We start from the raw sequence: 10804 nt of genomic DNA on the forward strand, positions 1-10804 counted from the left end.
GACATTTGACCTTTGTTTCAGCTTGATCTGGTTCACATGACGTTAACGCTTGACCTACTGTCGCGGTTGTTTTCTAATATCATTAAAAGTTTCTTTATTAAGCTACATCACACCACTTTAAGACCAAGGGACCATCAAATATCGAATTGCAGTTACCCATTGTTTGTTTGATCGTTTTGTATATGAATATGTTCTTGTGAGTAATCACAAACAAAACGTCATCATATGTCAATAACGAGTTTACTTTGTTTACTACAGAAATGAAAAAATGCGTAAAGATCACGTTTATTTGTATGTGTTCTTTTAAGTAATTACAAACAATCTTTCATTATACATGTATATAAATAACCTGTTTACTTTACATATTTATCATTGTTTATTACAGAAATAACAACACTCGTAAAGAAATCACATTAACATAGTTTGGGAAATTACTTTGAACATAGAACAAAACTCGCCTTTCAATTGTTTTGATATGTGCCAAAATGAGTTGTTCTGTATTTATCGTTGGAGTTTTTCCTAATATTAAATTTATGTGCGTTATGACAATGGCTTTTGTTTTACATTCATACATGTAAGTTTGTTGTTGGTGTCTGTGGAAAGGGAAACAACATTTCATTCTCATTTAATTCACTACAACTATTTCATTTGGCATATGATTTTAACTGATAAAAACAAGGAACATTCAGGTGAATCATTTTTAGATGACGTGTTCACTATATTAAATTAGCAGTTACTACTTAGCAGTTCATCCGTGAAGATCCGGGGTAGAATAGATCTTCAGGAATCCATGCTTGCCGTAAGTAATCACAAACAATACGCCGCAACTCACCAATATTCCAGCTATACAAGGGCGGTCTGTAAATAATCGATCTGGACCAGACAATCCAGTGATTGACATCATTAGCATCAATCAACGCAGTTTGGATACGATGACATGCATCAACCAATCAGGGAGCCTGACGCCCCGATCCCGTTAGTCGCCTCTTACGACAAGCATAGTCGCCTTTAACGGCAAGCATGGGTTGCTGAAGACGTAGTCTACCCCGGATCTCCACGGGTGTCCTTCCGTTACTACGGACCGCATCCGTTGTCTAATGGTAGAGCGTCCGCCCGCAGAGCTGAAGGTCCGGGGTTCGATCCCAAGCCGCGTCATACCAAAAGACGTTAAAAGATGGTACTTGTTGTTACCCTGTCTGGCGCTCGGCATCAGTATGCTGTGTCTGAGTGGGGTATTCATGTTAAACTGCGGCATGGTATCTCAGTGTGCTAGCACAGTCCGGACTAGTACAAGCAGCCACACACACACACATACACGTACATGCACGTCGCTATATAAGTGTAATAGTCTTGGACGCGACGTTAAACCCCATTTCACCTCACCTCACCTCCGTTACTACGTCAGTCACATTATGTATAAAAATGAGGTAAGGACACTATTTCCTAGCGTTAATTCGTTGAAACGGTTAGAGTCCGAGGCGCTTGCATGCTGAATAGACCACAATTCATTAAATAACAAACCAATCAACCAACCAACATGCTAGATGAGACAACATCTGTAAGATCAATTATATATATTCACGAAGCCACGGGAATGTCATGATGTTACGACATATGTATATTTAAGTATGTATCAACAAACTGTTCGATTACATGACATTGAACTTCCAATTTCAAAACCAACCTCCTAGTTAAGGGGATGTGTTTCAAATATAATTACATGAATGCTTTATACGGTCGTTGGGGCACATGTGTTGCGATGACTCAAAGCTCATTAACATAGGTAAGCATTAACTTGAATTCTTTCATGTCTTCATGGCAAAAGACTACATTCCTGTTTTAGAGACAATGGTATCGTTGGAACTCGTGTAGCTCTTAGAATGAAAGTCCAACACTGTGCAGGTTTCGCGGAGCTCGTGTCGTTCATAGAATGCACGTGCACCACATTGCACGTTTCGTGTAGTTCATGGAATGAACGTGCACCACATTGCGAGTTTCGTGTAGCTCACGGAATGCACGTGCAACACATTACGGGTTTTGTGTAGTTCATGGAATGCACGTGAAACACATTGCGCGTTTAATGTAGCTCGTGGAATGCACGTGCAACACATTACGCGTTTCGTGCAGTTCATGGAATGCACGTGCAACACATTGGACATTGTGCTCGAGTGCTATTTGTGGTGAAACGTTTTTCGCCAGTTGGATGAATAATTTAGAATGAGAACGGGGTACTGTTGTACGAAGCGATCGTAGCGCTAAGCTGGTCGTGACTCATATGCCTTAACATGGACTTACGACAGTCGTAGCACTAAGGTTGTTTTGTACAACGGCACCTAGGTGTCTCAAAGTTGTTGTTTGGTAAGCTATGAGTTATACAAGAAAACTATAAAATTATGGCATATTCTTCAAAAAGGTATTCTGAGCCAATTTTACATGATATGGAGACACGTCGCTATATAAGTGCAATAATCTTGGACGCGACGTTAAACCCCATTTCACCTCACCACCATGATATGGAGATGACATCAAATATTGTGGGTATGTGAAAAATCACTATTCGCTAATGTTTTGAACAACAAAATTGTCCTCCATGATATCCATTAATTATACACCACTTACATTAGCTAGCGACAGGAAACAAACCACTCTAATTATACCCCGTTCACATGCACAACATTTACTAACGTAAGTAATTTTACATATGTGTAACTATACATACGTGTGTATACGTGAATTTACTATGCGTTCACGTGAAAATCATTTTTCGTGTGTAAATAAAGTATGTAGATTGTGTGAGGCACACATATTTGTCAGTCTGTTCACGACTTTCAACACGAAACAGGTTGTTTTCCAATCAAAGCTGAATGAGAAGAGAGTTACTTCCCCGAAAATATTAGCCCGAAGCAACATGTGTTTGATTTAATTTATACACAAAATCTTAACTCCTTGAAACCAAAAGAAAATACCGACCGCTCAACTCTGTATAAACGCAAAAAAGATGGCAACTGCTGACAATTTATTTGGTGTTGGCAAAAGAACAGATATTAATTAGATCATCCTCTTACGTTGACATCAACGTTCACATTGCAACATATACACACAGTGCAAATTTACATTTACATTTGCACCTGCTCCAGACACGATGCAAATTGCTCCTGGTGTAAATATACACACATGAGTAAACGCGTTCACATGACAAGTATACTCACGTATGTAATTCTACACATGTAGGCACATATGGATAGAGGCGAATGTGAACGGGGTATTAGAAGTCAGCAAGTGTTTTACAGTGTAACGGTAATACAAACGGCACCCCAGGTGATTGACCATTACATTATGTATGTGAAATCGACGCTGTTATTGTTCAGATTCTTAACTTACTTGTAGCATGAATATGCAAAAGTTACCCATTCTCTTTTTCCTCTTGTTCTTTTTTTCACGGATGTCATATAAATTTAATATTAAAGTAGTCAACGCCAGTTTTCCTTTTGAGCATTGTACAATGTTCTTCGGTTCCTTTATGTTCTGGTAGTTTAACATAACAAGAGTATGTTGAACCGTGTGTCTCTGGGGGATGTCAGTGGCGTCACAGCCACTCAGTCGCTGAACCTGGCACTTCCGTCAGTAGTGAGCTAATTAAATGTGTTTGATGTTTAACGCCCCACACAGAAATATTCCAGCTATATGACGACAGTCTGTAAATAATCGAGTCTGGACCAGACAATCCAGTGATTGACATCATGAGCATTGGTCCACGCAATTGAGATATGATGACATGCATCAACCAAGTCAGTGAGCCTGACCACCCGATCCCGTGGATGCATGTCATCGCATCCCAATTGCGTGGATCGATGCTCATGATGTCAATCAGTGGACTGTCTGGTCCAGACTCGATTATTTACGGACCGCCGTCATATAGCTGGAATATTGCTGAGTGCGGCGTTAAACAACAAACCAACAAATTTAATGAGATTAAGTTAAACCCACTTCCATCACTGAAGAGTCAGACTGTATGTCAAGCGAAATTTTGCTCCCAACAAGACAAAAGGGATAATGTGATTGACGAAGCACGCACCAGAAGCGTCTGCTCGTCACTGCACTCTCCGAACTTCCTATTGAGAATATCCCTTGGCCCAGCATCGTGAATACTTCATGATATGTACTCAACGTTACCCCATCAACCGTGACTACATACGACCGCCGTGCAGAGCACATGTAACCCAGATCTCATCTTTTGCGTTGCCAAAACCTGGCATGATATTTTAAGTAAGCGCCGACAGATAATATTCCGTCAGTTGTACACGGTCTCCAATCATTCCTTGACTTAAAAAAGACAAGCGTGACTACTACACTGCAAATTGGCCATTAGCTGCGGTTACCACATCCTTTCATCTGTTTATCGTTTTATTTATTTTTGTGTTTATTTTTTCTATTTGGCTCAAATGGAGGCTACATATCGTCTCGTGAGAAAAGTCTGTCTTACATCTCCGATTGGATACAAATCACAACCATCTTTTTTAAATCTACATACCTTTCTCCTTCTTCATAACTGGGTGGCCCAGTCGTCTAAGGCGCCGCGATTCGCTGTGCAGAGTTGCGTCCCTTGGGCACGCCAGAAACCTATGATTGTGGGTTCGAATCCCGGTCCGCCCCGATTATGTTTCTAGGTTTGTCAGAACCATACCCGTTCTCATGGGTTTCACCTTAAGTGGTAAACGTCTGAGACCTTCATCACTTCGGGCTTTCTTCCTCCCACATAAAGCTGGCACGCCGCGATATAACTGTAATACTGTTAATAGCGGCGTTAAACCCAACTGACTCCTCGTACTCTGTAAACAGAATTAATACAAGAGGTATCGACACATTCACTACGGGATGTACATGACCAATTCATCACAGAATCGTCTCCGTCAATACTCGTTAAGATCGGACTGATGTGCAGATCACGCCAAAACTACGAGATCTCGTTTACTTGTCCAGCGGAGGCCATATTATTGTTTCAATGTCAAAATAATAAGACACATCACACAGCTGTGACAGAACAAATCAATGAACCATAGAGGAAGAATAACATGATTCAGAAACACAAACAAAACACATATGCGGCTAAAAATAGTAAAAATAATTGTGATCAATATGAAGTTTTCCTTGTAATAATAATATATGTTTGTAATAATATTGTGTGTACTCATATTGCACTAGGCTCCATACACAAAGTGCTTGCTCAAAGAGCTAACATTACCACCCCGATTAATGGATCAATGTGCATTCGATTGTCTTTCTCAGCTCCCTGGGGAGTATACAACCCAAGCTGCCTAGCCAGGCGTTAGCAGGTCGACACGCAGTCACAATCCAGAATGTTGATTCCAAATCAGAAGCTGACCCGACTGATTTGTTTGTTTATTTGTTGTTTAACGCCGCACTCGGCAATATTCAGCTATATGACATCGGTCTCTAAGTAATCGAGTATGGACCAGACAATCCAGTGATTGACATCATGAGCATCGATCCACGCAATTGGGACACGATGACATGCATCAACCAAGTCAGCGAGCCTGACCACCCGATCCCGTTAGTCGCCTCTTACGACAAGCATAGTCGCCTTTTACGACAAGCTTGGGTGGCTAAAGACCTATTCTACCCCGGATCTTCACGAGTCTCGTATCGAGGTTAAAAATCCTATTTTACTGTTATTGAGTATTAACAAGCCGTCGTGATATACCAGGAATATTGCTGGCTACGGTGTTAAGCAACATTCAGTCAAAACCTCGTCGTTAAAAAATGGGGAGGTGTCAAGTATTGGAATCGACAGAATAATCACCTTGGGCAAGGTAGGTAGGAAGTTTCTGCGCATGATTTGCGATTTCACTTAGGAAACAGGGATAAAAGGCAAGCGATGATGACGAAGTGTCTTGCCTTGTGTAAAGGTATAATATAGGATAGTGCATTTATGACAGTGAGTGAGTGAGTATGGTTTTACGCCGCTTTTAGCAATATTCCAGCAATATCACGGCGGGGGACACCAGAAATGGGCTTCACACATTGTACCCATGTCGGGAATCGAACCCGGGTCTTCGGCGTGACGAGTTAACGCTTTAACCACTAGGCTACCCGACCGCCCCCATTTATGACAGTCGTGATTGATATAGAAATAGGTAAGCAACGACAAAAGGGTAGTAGGGCATGGCCGGAGGAGTACAAGCAATCACACACATACATACACGAACGCACGCACACACACACTCGCGCGGGCTATATAAATGCAATAATTTTGAACACGACGTCAAGCCCCATTTCACCTCACCCATATATATTACCAACCTACCTTTCACCATGACTTGGGATAAAGAGATTACACGCCGCTTCCATTAATGAGACTGCCTCCGTGGTCTAGCGGTTGAGCGTCCGCCCCGAGAGAGGAAGATGCTTGGTTTCAATCCCCGGCCGCATTATAACAAAAGACGTTAAAAGATGGAACTTGTTGTTACCCTGTCTGGCGCTCGTCATTAAAGGGCTAGTTAAAACAAGGACTGGTCGGCTCGGAGACAGTATACTGTGTCTGAGTGGGGCATTCGTGTTATCTCAGTGTGCTAGTACTATAAATCGGCATCAGACCGAACCAGTACAAGCAACCAAACACACACACACACACACACGTACGCACGCACACACGCACGAAGGCTCGCTCACACACACACACACACACACACACACGTGCATGCACGTCGCTATATAAGTGCAATAATCTTCAACGCGACATTAAACCCATTTCACCTCACCTCGAGTGGTATATAGAGCGTCCGCCCGGAGAGCGGAGGATCCGGCATTCGATTCCCGGCCGCGTCATACCAAAAGACGTTAAATGATGGTACTTGTTGCTTCCCTGCCTGGTCGACTCGGAGTCAGTATACTGCGTCTGAGTTGGGTATTCATGTGAAACTTCTACGTGGCGTATCAGTGTGCTAGCACTATAAAATCGGCATCAGTCCCGACTAGTACAAGCAACCACATACACGTGCATGCACGTCGCTATATAAATGCAATCATCTTGGACGCGACGTTAAAACCCATTTCACCTCACGTTCATAAATGATCTACACCTACCAATTGTAAGTAGAACTGAGCTAAGGAACATATTCCAGCATACCATGGCCAAGACAAAAAACCGTATCACCAATTCAAAATCCTCAAAAAAGTATATGCAAGGTGACTGGAAAAGAACAAAGCACACGATATCAATAATTACGCTAGCGTCCGTGATGGAAACAAAGACAGTGAAGAAAGGAACGGAAGATAAAGCCTCCATCAAACATTGTTTGGGAGCTGCAATCGCTGTCTCTGTCGATATTTTCTTGTACAAATAGATGATAAGCTCGCAATTAGGCAACCGCTCCCCCGATCAATGGTGGCGTGTATTTGTTTAACACAGGGAATGGGCGGTGGAATGCAAGATTAATATTTCATGGCACAGATTATTTTAGCATATTTCAGTCTGTGCACTCAAATGATGAATCTGGGTGGATAAAATGGCGGGGGTGGTCATGTTGATCATATCGGTAAAGGTATTATTGCTACTGTTGAGTGAGTAATATTTCATATTGTTTTTGCAATATTCCAGCAATATCACGACGGGAACACCAGAGATGACATTCACGTTGTTCCCATGTGGAGAGTCGAACTCGGGGCATCGGCTTGACGAGTGAATGCTTTAAACACTATATATACAGACTGGCTCAGTGCCATAGCTAATTAAAGGGGCAGTACGTCGACGGCTTGGTGTTTTTAAATCATGCGTGAAAGAATATCAGAGTTTGACGTCACGTATTCCCGATTCAATTCTCAAACAAGAACAATGGAGCTCCGCACAGCGAAACCGACAACGAAAGCGCTGCGTAGGGTAAACTGGCTTCAGTTGTGTGTTTTTTTTATTGGAGGCAAATTGAAGTGAAAGCTCGTGTGTTTTTTTTTCTTACGGATGAGTTACAAAATACTAATTGCCAGCTTGATTAGAGTAGAAGCTAGTGGACCCGTGAAGATCCGGGATAAAATAGATCTTCAGCAACCCATGCTTGCCTTAAAAGGCGACTATGCTTGTCGTAAGAGGCGACTAACGGATCGGATGGTCAGACTTATTGACTTGTTTGATGCATGTCATCGATCCCAATTGCGTGGATCGATGCTCATGAAGTCAATCACTGAACTGTCTGGTCCAGGTTCGATTATTTACAGACCGCCGTCATATAGCTGGAATATTGCAGAGAGCGGCGTTTAAACAACAAACAAAGAAGCTAGTGTTTATCAAAGTCTAGATTACAACATATGTGTGCCTCGGTCGTATGAATCCAAGGACTCTCCTATACCCAGAGTATCCCTGTCACATCGTCACATCTTTGTCCAGTCATGTGTGTTTCATTTTGGGCGAGTCTAGACATTTAGATAAACATAACATTCATGGAGAAAATTTCCTATAATGTGAAAAAGAGCAGAATATGCTGTAGCGGAATAAGCCGAGCAGAGACTATTGTTTACAAACAAAGCTTCCGAACGGTCGACCTCCTGTCCCTTCGATGTCCTCGTTTGAAACCTATTCGTGGCGTACGGATTGCTCAGTCGTCTTATGCGCGGCAATTATCAGTGCAGAGTTCCATCCCTTTGGCTTGTCAGAATTCTGTGATGGTGTGTTTCAAACCTTGAATCGCCCTGCTTATAATTTCTGGTTTGGCAGCTCCATACCCGTACTCGCTGGTTTCACCAAAGTCGATCACCTGTTTTGTGCCCTCCTCCCACGTCAAGCTGATACGCCGTGATAAGAATCAAAACCTGTTCGAATAGAAGCGGAGTTAAGTCCAACAATTCAATTTCAAACGGTCTGAGGAAAGTCGAACAGACTGCAACATGACAGATACAAACCAATGTACAACAGGGAGCGGGACCCTTGATGAAAGGGAGATAGCGCGTTACATTGCCCCCTCTGATGGCGTCACCATGCTACTGATTGATACGTCCCGTGAAGATTCCGGGGTAGAATAGGTCTTCAGCAACCCATGCTTGCCGTCAAAGGCGACTATGCTTGTCGTAAAAGGCGACTAACGGGATCGGGTGGTCAGGCTCGTTGACTTGCTTGATTCATGCCATCGATCCCAATTGCGTGGATCGATGCTCATGATATCAATCACTGGATTGTCAGGTCCAGACTCGATTCTTTACAGACCGCCGTCATATAGCTGGGATATTGCTGAGTGCGGCGTTAAACAACAAACCAAACCAACCATTCGATTCGTTATGCAGAGTTGCGTCCCCTGGGCACGCCAGAAACCTATGATTGTTGGTTCGAATCACGGTTCGCCTCGATTATGTTTCTAGGTTTGTCAGCACCGTACCCGTGCTCGTCTGAGACCTGCATCACTTCGGGCTTTCCTCCCACATTAAGCTGACACGCCGTGATATAACTGGAATACTGTTAAAGGCGGCGTGAAATCCAACTCACTCACTCACTGTTTATAGGGACCATAATAGGGCATTGGGTAGACACGTTTACTGCATACTAGTAGAGTGGCAACTATCTTTTCTTTCTGGCTGGTGAAAATAGAACCTAGGAAGTACGACTGGCGAGCTTAATTTTCTCTCTCCAGGGAGCTCGAATACTGTTATTCAGTTGTCAAATATGAAAGTTTTAAAATGGTCAGAAGATTTTCAATGGCAGATTTCTGATGCTATAAAAGTTTTCGTCGTTATTATAGTCCCTTGTCACTACTTCTGCAAGTGGCCGAATTCTGTTGGATATTGACTACTTAGGTTCTAGACCCGTGAAGATCCGGGGTAGAATAGGTCTTCAGCAACCCATGCTTGCCGTCAAAGGCGACTATGCTTGTCGTAAAAGGCGACTAACGGGATCGGGTGGTCAGGCTCGCTGACTTGGTTGATGCATGTCATCGGTTCCAATTGCGTGGATCGATGCTCATGATGTCAATCACTGGATTGTCTGATCCAGACTCGATTATTTACAGACCGCCGTCAGATAGTTGGAATATTGCGGAGTGCGGCGTTAAACAACAAACCAACCAACTTAAGTTCTAACTTTGTTGCACCTGGAAATAAAGTTTCTCTCTCTGCTGCCAGATTTCTCCTTGTATTTTTTAATGTGAAAAGCATCTGGCTACTGAAATCCAAAACTGCCTAGTAAAAATATTTAGCTAGCCCGGCTGGGTAGTACCGTTGTAAAGAAATATTTCACACACTGTATATTTTGGAAGGTTTTGAATAAAAAAAAACTTTCCTCGAATGCGCATCCTGTTATTTTCTGTCCTTTATTGCATATTTTATAAATATTTTGGGGGGGTTGATGTTATTATTTATTCATATTCACATTGATTATAATTTCTTACGACCTCTATATTCCGTGCAATTACATGGATGTAAAACACGCAGCAGCATTGCGGGGTAATTTGACGGTGGACCCTTTGTGTATACTACTCGAAAGAAGTACTGTCAAAAGAACAGTCTAATATACTGAAAATCAGTGTCTAACTGTGACGTAGCTAAGGCATTTTATAAGTTTTGGCAACTTTGGAGATATAAATTTCGACACAATTTTGCGAGGGCACGAGGCCTAGCCAAGCGGGATCAGTAGCCATATCTGTGCTTGTAGACCTCTGCGGCTTGAACCTTTCTCCACAAATTAATTTAGATTAGATTTGGCCGAAATATGTTTGAATTGTTACCTTGTTTCGTTTTGTCGCTGTGTGTACATCTGACTACGTCATGACAGGACAGACCGACTGCCAACAACGTCTGACCGTGGCCG

This window comes from Haliotis cracherodii, unplaced genomic scaffold (genome assembly GCF_022045235.1).
Source record: "Haliotis cracherodii isolate W230 unplaced genomic scaffold, xgHalCrac1.p SCAF_10, whole genome shotgun sequence".
NCBI lineage: Eukaryota > Metazoa > Mollusca > Gastropoda > Lepetellida > Haliotidae > Haliotis > Haliotis cracherodii.